General features: G+C 38.6%; 1 non-coding gene across 1 annotated transcript; it reads right to left on the reverse strand.

The window, feature by feature from the left end:
* Positions 1 to 22570: 22570 nt before the first annotated feature.
* Positions 22571 to 22677, reverse strand: LOC145110203 (small nucleolar RNA R71). The gene has a single exon (XR_013709584.1). It is a non-coding gene; the product is annotated as a small nucleolar RNA R71 (small nucleolar RNA).
* Between the last annotated feature and the right edge of the window lie 898 nt (positions 22678 to 23575).

Genomic DNA, 23575 nt, shown 5'->3' on the forward strand with positions numbered 1-23575 from the left:
GACGAGTCCTTACCTCTTAGACGTTCCGAAAGAGTTAGGGTTCAACCCCAGTTTTATGGTTTTCATACTACTACAGAAGGGGATACATTTATTAGTGATAGTACACTAGTAAATTTGGACGAACCTAACAGCTACAAGGAAGCCATGGCAGTCTCGGAGTCTCTAAAATGGAAAGAAGCTATGGACAGCGAGATTCAGTCCATGTATGACAACCAAGTCTAGAATTTGGTTGACAATGTGTCAGGTCGTAAGACGGTCGGGTGCAAGTGGATCTTCAAGAAGAAGACCGACATGGATAGGAAGGTACACACTTATAAGGAGCGATTGGTTGCGAAGGGCTTTACTCAAACTCCCGGAGTTGACTATGATGAGACCTTCTCACCAGTTGCGAAGATAAAGTCTATTAGGGTTATGTTGGCCATTGCTGCATTTCATGACTATGAAATATGGCAGATGGATATCAAAACTACTTTCCTTAACGGAAAGTTGGCTGAGGATGTTTACATGAATCAGCTGTGACAACCGTCAACTTTTGGCCAAGTCAAAGTCAACTAAAGTCAACAAGTCAAACCGGTCAACTCATCTAACCCTTGTATATTAGGGTTTCCATTATGTTTCTTATTGTACAACTCGCAATCTTAATACAAAGTATCACTTAGAGTTTTCACGTGTTCGGAAATTCTAAACCCTAATCAGGGCAAGTGATGAAACTACTCGATAAAACATTATTCCTTAACCCTCGGGGGCATATAACAATCATAACGAGACTTAACGGGATGTACAAACCTTGCGTTACAAAGCCAAACACTCAAAAAGGTCGCAAACGAAATCTCTCCCAAATCTCTCTCTGTATGAGAAATCTCTCCAAGTGTGTGAAATCTCTCCCAATTCTCTCTATGTATGAGAAATCTCTCCAAGTGTGTGAAATCTCTCTCAAATCTCTCTAAGTATGAGAAATCTCTCCAAGAATGTGAAATCTCTCCCAAATCTCTCCAAGTATGTGAAATCTCTCCCAAATCTCTCTCTGTATGAGAAATCTCTCCAAGTGTGTGAAATCTCTCCCAAATCTCTCCAAGTATGTTAAATCTCTCCCAAATCTCTCTCTATAAGAGAAATCTCTCCGAGTATGTGAAATCTCTCCCAAATCTCTCTCAAAATCTCTCTCAACTTTTTATAATCACTCGGGGCATCCCGGCTCTTAATTTAGTCGAAAACCGCTCGAAAACGGAAGTTTACGCGAAAAACAGCTTTAAGGAGCCGAACCCTCTTAAGGAGCCGAACCCTCTTAAGGAGTCGAAACCTCTTAAGGAGTCGAACACTCTTAAGGAGCTGAACCTCTTAGGAACCGAACTTGTCAGAAGCGAAACTGTCAGAAGCGAACTACACCCTCTCGGACCGAAGCTCAGCAGACCGAACCGAGACCTCGGACCTTCAGTCCCTCCCCCTCGCACCTTCGGCCCCAATCCGAGAAGCCTCGTAGACTTCGCCTCTTTGCCCGGTTTTCGACCACGACTTCGTTTTAAGCCCGTTTTTCGTGATTTTAACGCGGGATTTTCATCCAAACTTATATTTTAACATAAGAGACCCTAAATATTCATTTTTTAATTATATTTTGGGGAAAATCCTTGTCCAAGAATAAAATCTATTAGGTGAGATATTTAGGTGGAGTGTTGACTTATCCTTTGGGCAAGGACACAAGTTACCTCCCATACCCACTCCATGACCATCCCTAGTCACTATTCACCCATACCTAGTCAATCATTGTCCTTTTTACACTCTTTTTCAGCCATAATCTTGAACAAAAGCTGGAGAAATCCTTATCTCTCCTCCCACTATATTCACTTTTTCTCAAGAAGAACAAACACATCTCTTTCACTTTCTCTCTCTAAAATTCGAGATTCAAAGGCTGGTCTTGAGTTTTTCCTCCACATTTGGTAAGTATCTTCCTCCTACACTTAGATATTCTACTATCCTTCATCCAAATCATGGATTGCTTACACAAATATCGTCATAATTATTGTTAGATCTTCAAATATTAAAGCATCTCCCAAGTGTTCTTGAGTTGAACACTTCTTTTCTTCATCATCCATCTACTGAAATCACTCAAGGTGAGTTCATACCCCTACATTTTCTAGTTTTCTTCCGTTTTCAGGGGGGGAATACAAGTTAAAATACCAAAAACTTAACTAAACTCAAACAACAGCTTTCATCAGAAAAGTTGAGTCCTATTCACGGACTGTTTTGACTATCTTAAACTTAATATCTTTCAAAACTGTTTAATATGAAAATAGTTCAGGTTCATACCTTTAAAATGACTACTTGCACATCTCCATACGATGTTTCTACGATTTATAGGGATTTTTATAAAACTGCCTATCATTTGAGAAACGAATTCGGACCAGTCTGTGAATATGAACATTTTAACACAAGTTAAAGACTTCTAAATATCATAATAAAAATTATGAATAAACTAGACACATTTTATGAACTCTCAGAATTTACGGATTCAGTTTTCGACTTCGTATGATTTTTCTATGATTTTTCTAAAACAGTGCTGAAAGGTTAAAAACTAGTTAACAGCTTACAATTTTCATAACACTTTGTAGTATGTTGAGCAAAGTGTATAACAATAAGTTCTAAATATTGAATGTATTTTCTTGTTAGTTTATCATCGTACACTGAAATTTAGTCATTCATAATAAGGATTCTTCATTCATTTCGAACACATATAATAAACTACATTAAGCATAGTTTATGGATTTTACTACATGAAAAAGGTTTTACTCTCAAAATAAATGGGTTTTTCACATAGTACTTGATAAACTATAATAAGTAATAGTTTTTGGATTCATATCACGAATTTATTACATAAAAGGTGATTTCACTTCCTCCACGGAAGAGGTTTTATATTCAAACTATATGTAAACTAGTTAACGTAAATTGTGAGACACGTCTTCATTGTACTCTTTGAGTACTGGTTAAAATTCCTGAAATTAGTTATAACCAGAGTCTCTTATAGGGAGAGCGTGATAATTGTGTATAGATCTATATTGGGATTGACACCCCACACCTCGCTGCTAGCTACAGCAGGACCTGCAGGTCTACGGGTGACAAAAGTCATTAACGTTCCGACGTCTGAAGAACGTCGCAGCAGACATCTATGTTATAGTATGGCTATAGCGACTCACATAGGGAGTTAACAATCTTTCAAGTTTACAGGGAAAATTCTACTTTAAAAAGGGGTTTTACTTCTAAATTAAACGAGTTTATGTCGATTTAAAATCACATGAATTACTTTAAGTATGGAAAAATACTTGTATATTTCGGTCTTGACATCTAAGGCTACATAACTTTTATAAGGAAAATATTGGATTTTCTTTGGAAACATATTTCTATTAAAACTACATTTCATCTAGAATTGTTAGGCTTCAGCTATAATTGCTAAGTGTATGTGCTAGAGTTATATAAGAATCTAGTCACAATCGACTTAGAATTGGTGGGCCCGCCTTACTTCCTGTTCCTTGTTTGGTTGTGGACCTAGGGCAGACCCATTATATTCGACGGTTTATTTAACTTAAATTTTATATAACTTATATACACTGGGTGATTACAGAAGGAATTTACGGGTCTTTCTAGGGTTCATTATCGCATAACATAGGAGCACTCATTTCACACTTAACAAAGAAAATATTGGATTTTCTGGAATCATACTCTATCGTTTTTACAAGGAAAACGGCTTTTTCCTCAAACAAAACTCTTATGAACTCACCAACTTAATTGTTGACACTTTTCAAAACTACTTGTATTCTCAGGAAATCAGTGAAACAGGAAAACAACAGCATTTTGAGGATGGGACGTTAAATCGTCAAACAGTTCACTTTGTCATCATAATGTAATTGATTTTGAAACATGTAAACATATACTATGGTGTACCCTTTTCAATTATATTTATGATGGTTGTATTTACTTTGAGCACTATTATACTCTTTGTTGTGATACTATACATGAAGTCCTCCACCCCCGGACACTTCCGCCATCCTTGGTTTGGGGGTGTGACATCAGCCAGAGGGTTTTTTCGATGCAAAGGACCCCAATAGAGTGTGTAAGCTTGAGAAGTCCATTTATGGACTGAAACAAGCATCTCGCAGATGGAATCTTTGTTTCGAAGAGAAAGTCAAAGAGTTTGGTTTTCTACGAAGTGAGGATGAATCATGTGTATATGTCAAAGCCAGTGGGAGTATAGTTAGCTTCCTCGTATTGTATGTCGATGTCATACTACTCATAGGAAACGACATCCCGACGTTGCAGGAAGTCAAGTCCTGGCTTGGGAAGTGTTTCGTTATGAAGGACCTCGGAGAGGCTGCCTATATTCTGGGAATAAGGATAGTGAGAAACAGGAGTAAAAGACTAATAGGACTTAGTCAGAATACTTACTTGGACAAGGTACTAAAACGTTTTAGTATGGAGAATTCCAAGAAGGGGGATTTACCAATCCAAATTAATGCCAAGTTGAGTAAGACTCAAATTCCGAGTACCGAAGTCGAGATAGCAGAAATGAGCCGAGTACCTTACGCTTCCGCAGTTGGCTCGATTATGTATGCGATGACTTGTACTCGCCCTGATGTGGCCTTCGCTTTGAGCATGGTCAGCAGATATCAAGGGAACCCTGGCAAAGCACATTGGACCACAATCAAGAATATTCTTAAGTACCTTCGGAGGACCAAGGAATGGTTTCTAGTCCTCGGTGGGAGTGATGACTTAAAGGTGCGAGGGTATAGTGACGCCAGTTTTTAGACCGACCGAGACAACTACCGTTCGCAGTCGGGCTGCGTCTTTACCCTGAATGGAGGACCAGTGACGTGGAAAATTTCCAAGCAGGAGACCGTAGCTGATTCAACGTGCGAATCAGAGTACATATCAGCGAGCGAAGCGTCAAAGGAGGCAATATGGTTAAAGAACTTCATCGGAGACCTTGGAGTTGTGCCAGCCATAAAGGAGCCTATGGATATTTTCTTTGATAATGAAGGAGCGTTTGCCTTGACCAAGGAACCGAGAGATCATGGCAGATCTCGACATATCGACAGGAAATATCATTTTATTCGACATCGGGTGGAAGAGGGACTCCTTGTAGTGAAGAGGGTATCGTCGGAGGATAACCCAGCAGATCCCCTTACGAAGGGACTAAGTAGGGTTAAGCACTTGCAACACGCTAAGAGCATTGGGCTGAAGGACGATATTAGTTTCGATTAGATATTTTTGACACATGTAATAGATAAATGTAATTGACATTTGATGATTAAATAAAGGAGTATTATTTATAAGTAAACTTACTGTCTTATGTTAATTGTTTACCTATTGTTTCACTTTGCATGTTTTGACTTCCTGAATAATAAGATTATTCGAACGTTCCATAATCGCTCATACTTTGGGAGTAGGTATGAAAGAAGATTGTCGTGAATTGGTGTGTAGATTGTCTAAAGCGTATTATACATAGCAAAAATTTGCTGCAACGTTCATGAGTGCTTATGAATTTGATTTGAGCATTGGATTAGACCCGTACTTGCTGGCATCACTTCATAGAATTTATCTCGAGTGATCGCAAGACGATAATATCATATGGTCTTGAAACCTAGATATATGGTTTAGTATTTGCAAGTTGGTTGTGCATTGATAATGCGTAAACGCATCAATAACTTGATGTTATAAAACGCATTAGTGTGTATGATTTGATGAATGAATGATAAATGCATATAAGTCGAAGTTTATCTGTTCCTTTTATTCTAAGAGGATAAAAGCGATATCTGGGCCCCTCGATGATTTGGTTTGACTTATGTTTCGGGCCCGGTCAGGATTGAATTGATGTGTTCAATTAAGTTATATGTCAGACGAATCTGAGATCGAGAAACAAACTGCTGGACAATAAGTATGACTATGTTCCATGTAATTGTCCGCACGATATCTAGAACGGAGGACTATACGATCCCTTATCTAAAGGACATGTTACTAATAAGATCAGAGTTCGACAGCGTCCCTTGAGAGCTACGATTGCTAATCGGATTGTACTTGCGCTATAGTTACTAGATTATCCAAGTGGGAGACTGTTGGATTAGTGTCTAAGCCCGTAACTATATTTGGTAAGTACTTGACCCGGTTGTGCATGGTCCTTTTGGGTTGCCTTCACCAAAGCAACTTGATAGGATGATTTATGAAGAGAGAGGTTATTATGGTTTATTAATATATTATAAGAATAATATATTAAAATAGAAATCATATAGTTTAATTAATATTAGACAAGAATTAATTATGTGGCTAAAAGACATTAATTAAATAAAGGGGACTAGAACTGTCAATTGTGTGATAGTTGAATATTGGGCTGAGAAGCCTTACGGATTAGGCATGGACGAAATTAGGGATGTGTCCATCTTAAATTCGGCCATAGAGGCCTTATTCCAGAAGGTTCTCAAGTTACTTAGGGCCTAAGTCATCCAATTAGGATTTTGACTGAAACCCTAGAAGCTCAAGTATTTAAAGACCCCTAAGGAATAGAAAATCGGCCACTTGATCCTTTGGAACCCTAGGAGCCGATTTTTACCTCTCATCCTCTCTCCTCTACATCATTCTCTTGCTTGTGGTGTTTGTGAGCCATTAGAGGTGTTACACTTATGACACTAATCTTCTTGAAGATCAAAGGATTCTTGTAACTATTGAAAGGTATCATCTAAATTATTTTATTATAGATTTCGATTTCTATGTATGCTAGATTAGTGTTTCAAAGTCTAGGATGAATTGTATGTACAATAGAGAAACCTAGATCCAAGCATTTAGGGTTTTGTATAAGCACATAGGAATGTTCTTTTGTATAAAACCCATCAATTGTTTGGGTGGTGAGTGGTGTTAGTTAGTGGGTTTTTTAATTTTTTTTACTTATTTCTTGGTTTGTATTAATATTGTATGATGATTTTAATTTAAAAAAATTATATGGTCAAAATTTGTTCTTAAATTTTCTCGCAATAAGAAATGTTCTCGATTGAACGCTCCCATATATATATATATATATATATATATATATATATATATATATATATATATATATATATATATATATATATATATATATATATATATATATCAGAAATTGGAATATACCCTTAAAGGTATATAAGCTTTTGTACCCTAACCCACTATAATACGTCGTTTTATTTTATATATGCATTATAATGTTCTTAAACTTCAACCCCTAACTTGATTTATTTTCAAGATTATCGAAACTTCACTATTATCTTCCTCTTAAATCAAATCTTTTTATTGAACCCCTACCAGGCTTTATATATTATAGTTGAAAATGTAAATTATGCAAAAAGAAGATAAATGGTGAAATTTATAAAAATATCGTAAGTAAATCTAGTTAGGAGTAGAATTTTAAAAAGTTTAGACGATTATAATGTATATATGATACAAAACAACGTAGTATGTTGAGTTTGGATACCTAAACTTATATATATATATATATATATATATATATATATATATATATATATATATATATATATATATATATATATATATATATATAAACTGTAGCATTGAGGAATAGTGTTTTGGGTTTTGCTAAAATCTGGGGCGGATACAGGAATACATAGTAGGTGTTGCCGATACATGAAATATAGGTAAAAAATTCGAAAATTTTTCCACTACTAACAGAAAAAACAGGTGTTGCCGATACCACATCGAAAACACCCTAAAACCGCAGGATATTTTGGGTTTTGGTAAAGATGTACCAATTTTTAGGTTTGGGTTTTGTTGGGATTATAGTATTGCGTCTTTGGGCCTTTTTATTTGGTTTATCTTGTAAACGAGTTAGGCCTGTCCACTCGTAGCAATTCTTGATCGAGTTCTTTTGAGGCGTGACACTTAATCATTCAGCATTATTTGAATCATTATTGTGTTCTTGCTTTTACTTGTTTTGAATCTAAACGATCTTTAAGGATTTTAATCCTAACAATTGGTATCAGAGCAGGAGATTTTGTGTAATCTATACGCATCTCTTCTGTTTATTGAATTATTAGGGTTTCCGTTAATATATGATCTTGTTTAGTCGTCTTTCCTGTGTTTTTGACGGCATATAGTGATCTTGATATTACCCTATAAACTGTCTTAGTTTACACATCTAATTCTTAACAAGTTTTATAGATATCATCATCATGCGGCAAGACGATTCTCACTACAACTCAATCAATCTGTCCAACGCCATTGGTTCAACTACAAGGATTCCTATCCTATTTCCCAGTGAATATGAAGTTTAGGCTCTTCACTTTGAAGATTTTGTTCTCGGTCTGGAGGACAATGGTTATCTTATCTGGGAAGCTATCACTCTGGGTGCTTTTGTTCACACTGGAACTAGCTACTCCTTGAGGTAAAGGATGTTCCTCAGGACGAGAAAGATAAACTGATCAGTAACGTCAAAGAAATGAGGATCATTAGATTCGCTTTGCAGACCGATACTTTTCGTCTAGTTAGTTCATGTGATACTAGTAAGGCCATCTGGGATCGACTTAAGGAACTCTACTCAACTGATGCAGATCTTGAGCACTCAACACAAACTCTCTTGCTTTCAGAGTTTGGTGCCTTTTCACAGGAGGCTGAAGAAAGTTTAAGTCAAACCTCTAATAGATATAATCATCTTTTGAGCAGAATGACGAAACACGGCATTGGACGAGAGTTAATGGAACAAAAAGTCACGTTCATGAACGGACTTCGATCAGAGTGGAAGGTAGTGGTGTCTACAGTGAAGGCACATGAGCAGTTCAAGAACTATACTCTTTCCAAGATTGTTGGTATCCTAAGGTCACACGAAGATGAAGTGACTAAAGAAGCGAAAGTTGTCTCAGGAATGGGTTCATTGGCCCTTGTTGCGAAGGGTAAGAAGACAGCAGAAGAGGATGATTTAGATTTTCAGCTCTCTGACTGTGAACTCTCTAAAGAAGAGTTTGCTATGATGGTTTCGCAGCCCAAGAGATTCGCAAAGAAAAACTTCAACCGAAACAAGAACCGAAATTGGCAGGGCAGTTATAGCTTTGAAATGGTGAAATAAGAAAATGTGAACGATTCACAGAAGGATGAAGACAAGAAAGAGAAAAAGCTCATGGGTGACTTCGGATATGATTGCAGCTATTTCCACGGCAAAAACCACTTGGCAAAGGAGTGTATGTTGCAAAGATTAAACGAGAAAAAGGAAGGAGGAGATGATGAGGCTTACCACATGCGAAAGTTAGAGGAAATCAAGAAGAAGAAGAAGAATATTGATAAATCTATGCCTGCTTTGATTGTGCAGGAAAATGTAGCAGAAAACGAATTTGGAGGAGTTGAAGGCTGGCCAACTGACTCTGAAGATGACGAGGTTCGCAGGCCCACACATGGCAGGACGTTCGTTGCGAAAGAAGAAAGGGCACAGTTTGGAGGAAGATGTTTTATGGTAACAGACGAAAGGTCACAGATGTAGGGGAGTAGTACTGAGGGTGAAAGAGGAGATGATAGCTGCTTCACAGCGAAACCAGTCGGTGAACAGATTAATGAGTGCAAACAGCTGATCAAAAAGGTAAATCTAATTCTTGAATGTAACACCCGTAAAATTCAAGCCAATTTAAAACTTTTTAAACAATTCAAAACCCATTAGTCATTACAAAATGTTTTCAAAATAATTTAATATCAGAGTATCCCAGAAACATAGTCATAAAAAGTGAGGAGTTGTACGATCACGTCTTTGCCCTGCCACGATCCCCTGATGCACCTGAAACAATAAACTGAAACTGTAAGCCCGAAAGCTTAGTGAGTTACCCCCAAAATACCGATACACATACAATCCACATAACCATGTCATCAATAACATATCATAACAAACTGAGCAGCATGTAATGGGTCTACAACCTTACGGACTGGATTACCCCTGGGCCCACAGTGTGAGTCTAGATTGCCTTACGGACCCACAGCTCATATCTGGCTTGCCATCGAGCCCACAGTACGAGTCTCCCTTAGCCTGTAACTGGAATGCTCCCGAGCCCACGGTACGAATCTCCCTTAGCCCATAACTGGAATGCTCCTAAGGTTTGTTGGCTACCGCACGGAGCAGTACAACCTCAACCCATCCCACATAACATATAACATACATCATAACCACTGAGCATACAATAATCATATAACATCACATGTAGTCCTACAGGTCTACCTAACTGGCATAACCACTAGCATGCAACACTAACTCATACTCAACATCTAACACTGCTAGGATAACATATCCAATGGGCCGGCCTTGGTGGCTTAGACCCCTTAGTATAGTGAGGATAACTCATCTGACACTGTTGAAGTCCCGCAGGTAAAGCTCCCGCTGCTGGTTGACAGATTCCCGAACTGTCCACATCAAACAATACCCAATTAATAATTGGGTTCCAAGCCCAAGGTCTAACTCACACTACAAAAGCCGAAAAGTCAAATCATGGGCCAAAGCCCAACATATGGCCCAATTTTCCAAATTGGGCCCAGACCTCTACATGGTCTTTCCTTAAGGTCCATCTACTTATTTTGGTTCGTTAACTTGTTCTTGGACAACCCATCAATAATCACCAAAGCCCAATAGGAAGGCCCAACTCAAGGCCCATGTGAAATTAGGGTTTCACATAAAATCACAATTAGGATTAAGTGTTTCTCACTTAACCCATTAAGGACTTAATCCATTAAGTCCCTCACTTTACTAAATAAGTCATATGGTGTGATTGGGCCTAATACACAATTCCATTCCAATGGCCCAAATGTTGGTCCCGATAAGTCCAAGCCCATCATCCCAAAATTAGGGTTTCCACATGAACGGCGATTAGGGTTAAGTGTTCCTACTTAACCCATTAAGGACTTAATCCACTAAGGACTTAATCCATTTAGTCCAATATTGCTTTAGGTTAATTTGCCAATGATTATTAATTATTATTTTAAGTTTAATAATTAATTCTCGTGCGCGTCCCAAACAATTCCCACAATTAGGGTTTTATGCTCTTTGGGTTTTCCAAACCCTAATTAGGGTTTTCCAACCCAATACTAGCCCATTAGTCAATTGGTTGAGCTTCTAGGTCACTTTGGGTCTTATTGGGCCCATTAGGGTTTTATTAGGTCCATTGGGGTCTCTTTGGGCCCACTAGGGTTTCTTTTGGCCCATTAGGGTTTAGTAGCCCCTTGTCCAAACATCCAAACGAGGTCCAAAAGCAATCAGAGCACACCGTCACCCGACACGGCGGCCGGTGGCGGCAGGAGGCGGAAACCACCACTCTACGGTGGTGGTTTGGGTTTTTCTTTTCATTATTCACTTTTGTTACAAATTACAATATAATCCACTTAACACACGCATACACTAATAACACATACTAATTACATACACACACAGCCGCACCGTGGCGGCCGGTGGTGGTAGAGGGTGGCAGCCACCACCTCACGGTGGTGGTGGTGGCCCCTTTTTGGTTTCCCAGCCAACAACTACACACCCTACAGCAAAACCAAACACCCACCCGCTTTCTCTCTAGAAAACGGATCCAGCCACCCCCCGGCGGCGGTCAACGGCAGCAACTCCGTTATCGGCGACAACCACCATGGCCGACTGCCATGGTGGTGCTTTGTGACTCCCTTTCGACAGAAACCACACGTACTCGTGACCTCATCACGAACCAGGAACCACAGTGGTGGCTGAAGGCGACAAATTACGTTGGTAGCAGCTTCACGGTGGAGCTTCACGGTGGAACAATCACATGGCGGCGACCACAAGGACGAAACCCATCAGCAGCAAATCGAACGGTGGCGCATGGCCATCAGAGGAAAGCATCAGCCGCAACAGCCGCCCGGAATGGCGACCTTGCAGCGACAGAAGAAGAAGAAGACGGTGGGGGCTAGCGGTTATTCGAGTTCGCCTGGAAGGAAAGGCAGTCGCTATAGCAACGTGGCTGAGTACAGCAAGAGACGAAGCTGGCCGCCTCGGTGGTTCGCAACAAGTCGGCGACGGTCATGGTTGGTCGGGACAGCAAAGGGGTGAACGGCGGCGGCTGGAAGAGGGAGGCACAAGGGTGACGACTGAGAGGGTGTTTAGGGTTAGGGTTACGGGGTGAACAACTATATACCCGACCCCTTTCAAACTTTTCGCCATAATGCCAAGATCAACCCCTCCTTTCTTTTTTTCTTTCAAACCAAGGCCGTAATTTACTCTTCCCACCCCTGCTCACATAATTCCTTTCATATTTAGTCCCACAGTTACCATTCAGCCCCTTACTTCAAGATTTTAATTCAAATTAAATCCAGAATTTTCCAAATCACCCTCAACCTCCAAAATTCTTTACAAACTAATCCGTGAATTACATTTTAACCCCCAACTTCTATAATTATGACTTTTAACTCCTCGAACCCAACACCTTGCTCAATATTATTGATTTTAGGATATAATAATATTAAATAATAATAAAAATTACTTCTCGGGGTTTTGGGTCTATTATTTAATTATTATTTTAAATGGGATGTTACATTGAATCTCTCAATATACCTGTATCTAGATACGAGACTGAATTAAATGACCTAAAATTTACTTTTTCAAACATTAGTGATAGTTTTAAAAAAACCTGTTTGATAAACTCTAACCTAATTGATCAAATTAGCAGGGTTTGGTCGAAAAGCGATGAGAGGCGGAAGTGGATTGAGAAGATTGAGTCGGATTTGTCTAAATCTAATTGAACGTCCGAATCATCATTTGCATAATCATCATTCGCATCTTTATTCTCCCCCCTCGAATGATGATAGGTCATCTTCTTCTGGAATTGAAGTATCTCCTGTGAATGGAGGTTCGATATTCATTGTGGGAGGTGAGTTATCTTTATCAGAGGGTGGTTCAGAAGAGAAAGACGAAGTATAACCCTCCCCCCGCGATGGAATGTTCGTATCTTATAGTGTAGATTGCTCCCCCTGAGGACTTGCATTAGAGTCAGAGTTCTCCCCCTGGAATGTAATGTTCATGTCTTGAGGAATGTTCGCACTTGGTGGCTGTTGTGGCAAATCCTTCGTAGCTTCGTCAATTATTTTCTTCAATCCATCCTCTTTGTTGTCAGCTGCTTTTAATTCAGATGAAATGGCCTTCTCTGGCTCGTCAAAAAGTAACATGAATTCCTCATACATATTGACTAAAGGAATCGTGGCTGGACATTGCTTAGGAAAGATTTCCTTTGATTGATTCTCATTCGACTGAATCCTCTTCAAGTAGTTGTCATCAAACGTGACATAGTAGGTTTCTTCCATCTTTTTGGATCGTTTGTTAAGAACCCTATATGCCTTAGTGGTCAGCGAATATCCTAAAAATATACCCTCGTCAGCTTTCCCATCGAATTTGTTTCGTTGTTCCTTGGAGTTAAAGATGAAACACCTGGAACAAAATACATGGAAAAACTTAACGTTAGGTTTGCGATTATTGGTGATTTCATAAGGAGTAAGTGAAAATCTCTTATTTAGGATGGATCTTTTTTGGGTAAAGCATGCAGTTGCGATAGCATCAGCCCAGAAATAGAGAGGTAGACATGCGAATGACAACATGGTTCTTACGGCTTCGCACAAGGAGCGGTTTCGTCTTTCAACTACACCGTTTTTTGTGGAGTGTAGGGAGCAGAAAAGTTGTGTGAGACTCCCTTTTCAGCAAGAAATTCTTCAAACACTTGGTTTTTAAATTCCAGCCCATTATCACTGTGAACATTGCGAACCAGCTTTCGTAGTTTAAGCTCAAATTGCTTTATGAAATCCTTGAGTTTTGGCGTGGCTTCAGATTTCTGTTTAAGAAAGTACACCCAAGTGAAACGTGAAAAATCTTCAATTATTAGAAGAATATACGTACTACCACCGATACTTTCGATTGCAGAAGGTCCACAAAGGTCTATGTGTAGAAGTTCCAGAGGTTCGACGATTTTTGTGTTTACTAGTGTTGGATGAATTTTTCTGCTTTGCTTCCCCATTTCACAAGCTGCACATAAATGATCCTTGTTGAATTTTAAGAGTGGAAACCCTCGCACATGATCACCAAGAACTAGCTTGTTGATGTCTTTGAAATTGAGGTGCGAAAGTCTTCTATGCCATAGCCAGCTATCGTCTGAGTGAGCTTTCGTAAGCAAGCAAATGGCAGGTTTGCCTCGTATCGGATTCAAGTTTAAAGGATACATTTCGCCATTGCGCTTTGACTTTAGAAGAACTACTTTCTTCTTCTTTTCAATGATTTCAGATCCTTCGTCATCAAATGATACTTTCAAGCCCGTTCCCACAACCAATTGAGAAACACTTATGAGGTTGTGTTGTAATCCTTCCACATATGCTACCTTACGAATCGAAAAGTCGCCATTCGTTATCCTCCCATATCCTTTAATCCTTCCAAATGAGTTGTTTCCATACTTCACGTTTCCACCATCTTTAAGAGCTCGAAACTATCGCAACTCCTCCTTCTGCTCAGTCATATGACGCGAGTAACCATTGTCGATATACCATTCAGTGTCAAACTGCTCGTCACGTATAACCTGCAAGAATCAAGCAGATTTAGGAACCCAAATTTGCTTGGGTCCTTGTGAGCCTTTTACAGAGTGAGGAAACGCAATTGCAAGATTAACCATGTAGCCTACAATACCACCCCACCCCACTGTTCTTATTTCTTCCAACCCGTCGGTTCAATTACTTTGTTTTGACATAATTATAAATCCATGTCAAATCCGGTTTGATAAAAAATCAAAATTTGAAGATACCAAAAATCACACAAAAAGGTGATGAATTCAAAGTACAAATTGAAGATCAAATGTCAAAGAAAGAAGAATTCAAGAGCTCCATTGTGGTATCTTAAAGTTGTAATTCTCTACTTTATGTATGCTTGGGTGGCTTTACAAAAATACCTTGAGGTTAAAAAGATTTTTTGCGGATGGATTCAGAGGGATGCATAAAATGAGCATTGTTCAAAAGAAATGGGCTAGTGTTTATGAGGATTGTGAGTATTTAGAATTGAGGGGGGTTACTTGGGAAACATTTTAGACACAAATGCACGCGTTGAGGTCTTGGCATAATGGTTGAGTTTGAGTTGGATCGTTCTATGTGATGTTAGTGATGAAGGTTTAAGTTTAAATTAATTAGATTTGCTTGAGGGCAAGCAAAGCACAAGTGTGGGGTATTTTGATATTGCCATATTTATACATATTTTTAGGCAATATTTATTTACATTGTTACTAATAATTTGGTTATTTGCATAGAATAATGGTACTTATAAGCTAAAATTATATTTTGCAGCCAAATAGAAGCATTTTCGAAGATAAGGACTGAAATTGACAAAACATGGAACTTTGGAGACTTGAAGGAAAGAAGAATGGAAAATTCAGCAAATAACGTACTCACGACGTGAATAGTTCATGACTCACGACGTGAGTGGAGAATTCTAGAAGATATGCATCCGGATGAAAGAGTCATTGCCGAATACGCTTATCTCATATTCACGACGTGAGACTTATTGGCTCACGACGTGAACGGGGAAAAATCAGAAATTATATATATCCTTGTCCATTACGACTTGGAAGACTTTTTGGCTGCCTTGAGGGTTCCTGGAGACGATTTTCAGAGGAGAATAAGTTCTGGAATAGGGTTTCAACACCAAGGAAGAAGAAGTTCATACTTAGATTCATAGTTTGGTACACTTTTATTATGTTTTTTATTATGCATTTTGTTTGCTTAGTTGCTAGGATGTCCAACTAAATCTAGCTACTTTTGTTAGCTAGATGAAGCTGGAACCCATGGAGTATTTACTTTAGCTTTGAATTACTAGTTGGTTAAGACTTGTGTTGGATTGATTTTACCTAGCATGTTTGTTTCAGTAGTTAATTGCTTGAATGTCTTATTCTGTGTAGTTGATGAACATCAAATTGCATGAATTAGAATACCTGGTAATTTAGTGAATATTAAATTATTGGAGCTAGGATTAAACCAATTGGTTGTGGGAACGGGCTTGAAAGTATCATTTGATGACGAAGGATCTGAAATCATTGAAAAGAAGAAGAAAGTAGTTCTTCTAAAGTCAAAGCGCAATGGCGAAATGTATCCTTTAAACTTGAATCCGATACGAGGCAAACCTGCCATTTGCTTGCTTACGAAAGCTCACTCAGACGATAGCTGGCTATGGCATAGAAGACTTTCGCACCTCAATTTCAAAGACATCAACAAGCTAGTTCTTGGTGATCATGTGCGAGGGTTTCCACTCTTAAAATTCAACAAGGATCATTTATGTGCAGCTTGTGAAATGGGGAAGCAAAGCAGAAAAATTCATCCAACACTAGTAAACACAAAAATCGTCGAACCTCTGGAACTTCTACACATAGACCTTTGTGGACCTTCTGCAATCGAAAGTATCGGTGGTAGTACGTATATTCTTCTAATAATTGAAGATTTTTCACGTTTCACTTGGGTGTACTTTCTTAAACAGAAATCTGAAGCCACGCCAAAACTCAAGGATTTCATAAAGCAATTTGAGCTTAAACTACGAAAGCTGGTTCGCAATGTTCACAGTGATAATGGGCTGGAATTTAAAAACCAAGTGTTTGAAGAATTTCTTGCTGAAAAGGGAGTCTCACACAACTTTTCTGCTCCCTACACTCCACAAAAAACGGTGTAGTTGAAAGACGAAACCGCTCCTTGTGCGAAGCCGTAAGAACCATGTTGTCATTCGCATGTCTACCTCTCTATTTCTGGGCTGATGCTATCGCAACTGCATGCTTTACCCAAAAAAGATCCATCCTAAATAAGAGATTTTCACTTACTCCTTATGAAATCACCAATAATCGCAAACCTAACGTTAAGTTTTTCCATGTATTTTGTTCCAGGTGTTTCATCTTTAACTCCAAGGAACAACGAAACAAATTCGATGGGAAAGCTGACGAGGGTATATTTTTAGGATATTCGCTGACCACTAAGGCATATAGGGTTCTTAACAAACGATCCAAAAAGATGGAAGAAACCTACTATGTCACGTTTGATGACAACTACTTGAAGAGGATTCAGTCGAATGAGAATCAATCAAAGGAAATCTTTCCTAAGCAATGTCCAGCCACGATTCCTTTAGTCAATATGTATGAGGAATTCATGTTACTTTTTGACGAGCCAGAGAAGGCCATTTCATCTGAATTAAAAGCAGCTGACAACAAAGAGGATGGATTGAAGAAAATAATTGACGAAGCTACGAAGGATTTGCCACAACAGCCACCAAGTGCGAACATTCCTCAAGACATGAACATTACATTCCAGGGGGAGAACTCTGACTCTAATGCAAGTCCTCAGGGGGAGCAATCTACACCATAAGATACGAACATTCCATCGCGGGGGGAGGGTTATACTTCGTCTTTCTCTTCTGAACCACCCTCTGATAAAGATAACTCACCTCCCACAATGAATATCGAACCTCCATTCACAGGAGATACTTCAATTCCAGAAGAAGATGACCTATCATCATTCGAGGGGGGAGAATAAAGATGCGAATGATGATTATGCAAATGATGATTCGGACGTTCAATTAGAATTCGAAGAAGTAAATGTTGAACTGGATACCTCTTATGATCTAAACTATCCTCCACTAACCAAATGGACCATAGATCACCCAAGGACTCAAGTAATTGGTGAATCTTCTGCAGGAGTCCTTACGAGATCTCAGCAAAAAGCAAAACAAACTACACTATACTCTAAAGTGGAATTTTATATGTTTAATTCGTTCGTTTCCAAGGTTGAAACCAGAACCGTCAACGTGGCTCTTGATCATTCTGACTGGGTGCAAGCGATGTAAGACGAGCTCAATAAGTTCGAACGAAACAAAGTGTGGAGGTTGATTCCCACTCCACCAAATGCATCAGTTGTTGGTTTGAAATGGGTGTTTCGCAACAAAATGGATAAAGAAGGGAATGTTATAAGAACAAGGTGAGACTCGTGATTAAGGGGTATTGTCAGGAAGAAGGAATCGACTACGAAGAAACCTTCGCACATGTTGCAAGGTTGGAATATGTTCGCATCTTCTTGGCATACGCAACGCACAAGAACTTCGAGGTATTTTAGATGGATGTTAAATGTGCATTCTTGAACGGAGAATTAGAAGAGACTGTATATGTGGAACAACCACCTGGTTTCGTAAATGAGAAGTATGCCAACCACTGCTATATGTTAGACAAGGCAGTTTATGGTCTGAAGCAAGCTCCGAGAGCCTGGTACGAAACTCTCACTCGTTTCCTTAAAATGTCAAAATTTAAACAAGGTTCGGTTGACCCAACCTTCTTTCGCAAGAAAGAGGGTGTCCACTTGATGATCGTTCAAATTTATGTTGATGACATCATTTTCGGTTCTACGAATCCCAGCCTAACAGTTGAATTCCAAAATTTGATGGAAACTAAATTTGAGATGAGCTCCATGGGTCCAATTAACATTTTCCTTGGGTTGAATATAAGACAGGGTACGGAAGGCATTTTCATAAATCAGGAAGCATATACGAATACTTTTCTCACTAAGTTTGGCATGGTGGGAGACTCTAAAGTGAAGGTTCCAATGGCATTCGGAACGAAGCTGACACCATCTCTGGATAAACCAGCTGTTGATATGACTCTTTATCATCAGCTGATAGGATCATTGATGTATCTAACAGCTACTAGACCAGACATTATGTTTTCTGTTTGTTATTGTGCAAGGTTCCAAGAAAATCCTCGCGAACCTCACATGGTGGCCGTCAAGAATATCTTCAGGTACTTTAAACGAACCTCATCACTTGGCATATGGTATCCTGCGAACACAGGCTTCTTCGTACAAGAATTTTCGGATGCTGACCTTGGGGGATGTGGATTACATAGAAAGAGCACAACTGGAGGATGCCAATTTCTCGATGGCAAACTTTTCAGTTGGCAATCCAAGAAGCAAACGGGTGTATCCTTGTCAACAGCTGAAGCTGAATATATAGTTGCTACCTCATGTACATCCCAATTCATTTGGATTCAAAGCCAACTTCGTGATTATGGCTTGAGCATGAAACGAATCCCACTATACTGTGACTCCGAAAGTGCCATTCACATTTGTCACAACCCAGTGCAACACTCAAAGACGAAACACATAACACTGAGGTATCATTTTATTAAGCATCACGTAGAAGATGGCAACGTTGAAATTCACTTCGTAAGATCCCCTGATCAGTTAGCTGACATATTCACAAAAGCCTTGCCTGAAACAACCTTCAATAGAATTCTTCAAAGCCTAGGAATGATGGAAGCTGAGTCTGTTCCGAAACCACTTTCGCATACTTAATGATTACACTGCGAATCGGTGCGAACGTTCGCAGTAGTTCGTAGTCCACTGTTCATTCGTAGTCTACTTTAACACTGCGAATCGTTGTGAACGCTCGCAGTAATTCGCAGTCAACTGTTCATTCGTGGTTCGGTTTTTCCAATATCCTTTTGTACTTTATGTATATTATTTATTATCTTTGTTTCATCTTTCAATCTTTTCTGTTTTTAATTCTTTTTTTAGATAATCTCAAAATACAAAAATATTTTATTTGTGTTTATTTTTTTTATTTTTTTATTTTTATTTTCACAAATCTCAAAAAACATCAAAAATATCTTAAGAAGATCATGGAAGCACAGATTTGTATCATAATTTTGTCCATAAATAAAAATATTAAATAGAATATAGCCTACAATACCACCCCACCCCACTGTTCTTATTTCTTCCAACCCGTCGGTTCAATTACTTTGTTTTGACATAATTATAAATCCATGTCAAATCCGGTTTGATAAAAAATCAAAATTTGAAGATACCAAAAATCACACAAAAAGGTGATGAATTCAAAGTACAAATTGAAGATCAAATGTCAAAGAAAGAAGAATTCAAGAGCTCCATTGTGGTATCTTAAAGTTGTAATTCTCTACTTTATGTATGCTTGGGTGGCTTTACAAAAATACCTTGAGGTTAAAAAGATTTTTTGCGGATGGATTCAGAGGGATGCATAAAATGAGCATTGTTCAAAAGAAATGGGCTAGTGTTTATGAGGATTGTGAGTATTTAGAATTGAGGGGGGTTACTTGGGAAACATTTTAGACACAAATGCACGCGTTGAGGTCTTGGCATAATGGTTGAGTTTGAGTTGGATCGTTCTATGTGATGTTAGTGATGAAGGTTTAAGTTTAAATTAATTAGATTTGCTTGAGGGCAAGCAAAGCACAAGTGTGGGGTATTTTGATATTGCCATATTTATACATATTTTTAGGCAATATTTATTTACATTGTTACTAATAATTTGGTTATTTGCATAGAATAATGGTACTTATAAGCTAAAATTATATTTTGCAGCCAAATAGAAGCATTTTCGAAGATAAGGACTGAAATTGACAAAACATGGAACTTTGGAGACTTGAAGGAAAGAAGAATGGAAAATTCAGCAAATAACGTACTCACGACGTGAATAGTTCATGACTCACGACGTGAGTGGAGAATTCTAGAAGATATGCATCCGGATGAAAGAGTCATTGCCGAATACGCTTATCTCATATTCACGACGTGAGACTTATTGGCTCACGACGTGAACGGGGAAAAATCAGAAATTATATATATCCTTGTCCATTACGACTTGGAAGACTTTTTGGCTGCCTTGAGGGTTCCTGGAGACGATTTTCAGAGGAGAATAAGTTCTGGAATAGGGTTTCAACACCAAGGAAGAAGAAGTTCATACTTAGATTCATAGTTTGGTACACTTTTATTATGTTTTTTATTATGCATTTTGTTTGCTTAGTTGCTAGGATGTCCAACTAAATCTAGCTACTTTTGTTAGCTAGATGAAGCTGGAACCCATGGAGTATTTACTTTAGCTTTGAATTACTAGTTGGTTAAGACTTGTGTTGGATTGATTTTACCTAGCATGTTTGTTTCAGTAGTTAATTGCTTGGATGTCTTATTCTGTGTAGTTGATGAACATCAAATTGCATGAATTAGAATACCTGGTAATTTAGTGAATATTAAATTATTGGAGCTAGGATTAAACCAATCTTAGTTAAGTAATTAATTATTAAATTAGGTTGTGCTAGAGAACTCAAATTATGACTGTAATTGTGTTTTATCAAACCAATCTTACATAGCTCCAATTTCATTTAATAATTGATTTTGTGTTAACTATTGTGTGACCATACATAGATATACATGAATTGATTAATGTTAGTAGATTTAGAACTAAATTGCTAATACTGTCTTAATTGGTAACCAATAGTAATTGTCATAGCTAATTTATAATTCATTGAGTGAAAGTGGATTCGAACTAACAGAAGTGTTTGTTTATTGATTGAGTTTGTGTTAAAGAATTGAGTTCATCTAAACTTGCAAAATTAGATAAAAACCCCTTTCTTTGTTAATAATTAGGTTAATTTAGTAGTAGATAAATTAATTAGTCAACACCGTTCCCTGTGATCGATACCCGGCTTACCCTAAGCTATACTATAGTCTGACTAGGTACACTGCCAAGGTACAATTAGTTAGTTAAGGTATTTAGGTTTTAAATATAAAATTAGGTGTAACTATTTGTACGCATCAAGTTTTTGGCGTCGTTGCCGGGGAACGACTTAGTAATTGCTGATTTATTTGCTTTAAATTAATCGATCCTTTTTGTGGGGTAAAACCTACAAAGAGTTATTTTTTTCCAGTTTCAATTTTTTTCTGCATAACAGAACTCACGACGTGAGCTTTACAGGCTCACGACGTGAATCCTGTGATCCTCGTTTTCTTAGTTTTTAGTTTGTCTTTCTTAGTTCAGTTTTACGTTTTTTTTATTTTGTTTATCTTGCAGAAGTACATGACCAGAGGGTCCAACACACCTTTGGTGCCACCTCTTGAAGATCCAGAGTTTGCCCTTCACAAAAAGAAAGATAAGAACATGAAAGAAGATCAAACACCAAAGAAAACTCTCTTACAAGAACTTAAGTCAGTGTTCTCAAAGAAGTCAGGGAAGAAAACAGGAGAATCGAGCTCATCTACAAAGGACAAGAGAAAAGTTGAAAGCATTGATCAAATACCTATCCCAAACGAATCTGAATACGAATCGGAGGCCGAGTTTGGACTTTATACAAGTGAACCCGAAAACGAGCCAATAAACGAGATGGCGAATATTGAAGAAATGTCAATGGGAGCTTACAAGAAGCGTATCCGAGAAGATGTTGGTCTGGGACTAGTACAACCAGCGATACCTGCCGCTGCCACATTCGAGCTGAAGGGACATATCCTCACTACACTTAAGGATATTCCATTTTATGGAAAAGATCATGAGGATGCTTTTAAGCATCTAGATGAGGTCAACGACATTGCTTACTACTTCAATGTCCCGAATGTCAATAGAGATACCATCTTATTAAGGATGCTACCAGTCACTTTCAAAGGAGCTGCAAAAGACTGGTTGAAAGCACTTCCTCCTGGTACAATCACTACTTGGGCTCAAATGCGTGAGCAATTTCTAGATCAGTTTTGCCCACCATCCAAGATAGCTAAACTCAAGAAGGCAATAGCCAACTTTGAGCAACAACCGGGGGAGTCACTATACGAAGCTTGGGAGCGCTACAAGGGGTTGTTAAGGAATTGTCCTCAACATGATCTAAATGTTCAACAAGAGATGTCTATTTTTTATGATGGGGTCAATGTTATGACAAGACAACTCCTTGACTCTCAAGGGCCATTGACAAAGAAGAATCCAAGGGAGGTCAAGGAGTTAGTTGAAGAATTCGCAAGACACTCTCGTGAGTACCGCAACCCAAGACAAGATGGAGCAAAAGGCAGTGGGGTGCACATTCTGAAGAGATGGCTGCTATGATGGAGATGCTCAATACTATGGACTGGAGATTGACCCAAATGGACCAATCAATTCATGCAATAAGAGTTGGATGTGAGAAATGTAGTGGGCCACACTTGACTAAAGATTGCCATTTGGATGATTATGGGAACAAGAAGGCTCAAGTTTGCTACTCAAGTGGGGACAAGTATGATGACGATTAGAGGAAGCCAAAGAAGGAGTGGCTGCCTTATGATGAGTACAAGAAACAGAAGGAGGAGAAATACAGGCAGACTTGCCGGGGTTTTTACCAAAAAGAGCAACCACCAGCTGAGAAGAAAGCTGATTTGGAGACTATGTTGGTTCGTTTCATGGAAGCTTCAGAGAAGAGACATGATGATACTGATGCAACATTGATGGATCAAAGAACAATGATGAAAGAACAGCAGACCTTGATGAAAAATCATCAAGCCATGATGATTGACCAGCAAAACTCACTGAGAAATCAGCAAGCCTCCATCAATAACCTTGAAGCTCAACTTGGCCAACTTACAACTTTGGTGAATGAGAAGATATTTCCTCAAATTCCTGAAAAGAAAGCTCAACCTCATGTAATGGTGATTGATACTGAAGAAGAGGCCATCTCTGAGTTCTTAGAAGCACTAAAGGAGGAGCCAAAGCCATCCGGACCAAAGCCAAAGAAGACGAAGCTCGAAAACGAAAATG

Source organism: Lactuca virosa, chromosome 4, assembly GCF_052849685.1.
Source record: "Lactuca virosa cultivar CGN04683 chromosome 4, Lactuca_virosa_CGN04683_v6, whole genome shotgun sequence".
Classification (NCBI taxonomy): domain Eukaryota; kingdom Viridiplantae; phylum Streptophyta; class Magnoliopsida; order Asterales; family Asteraceae; genus Lactuca; species Lactuca virosa.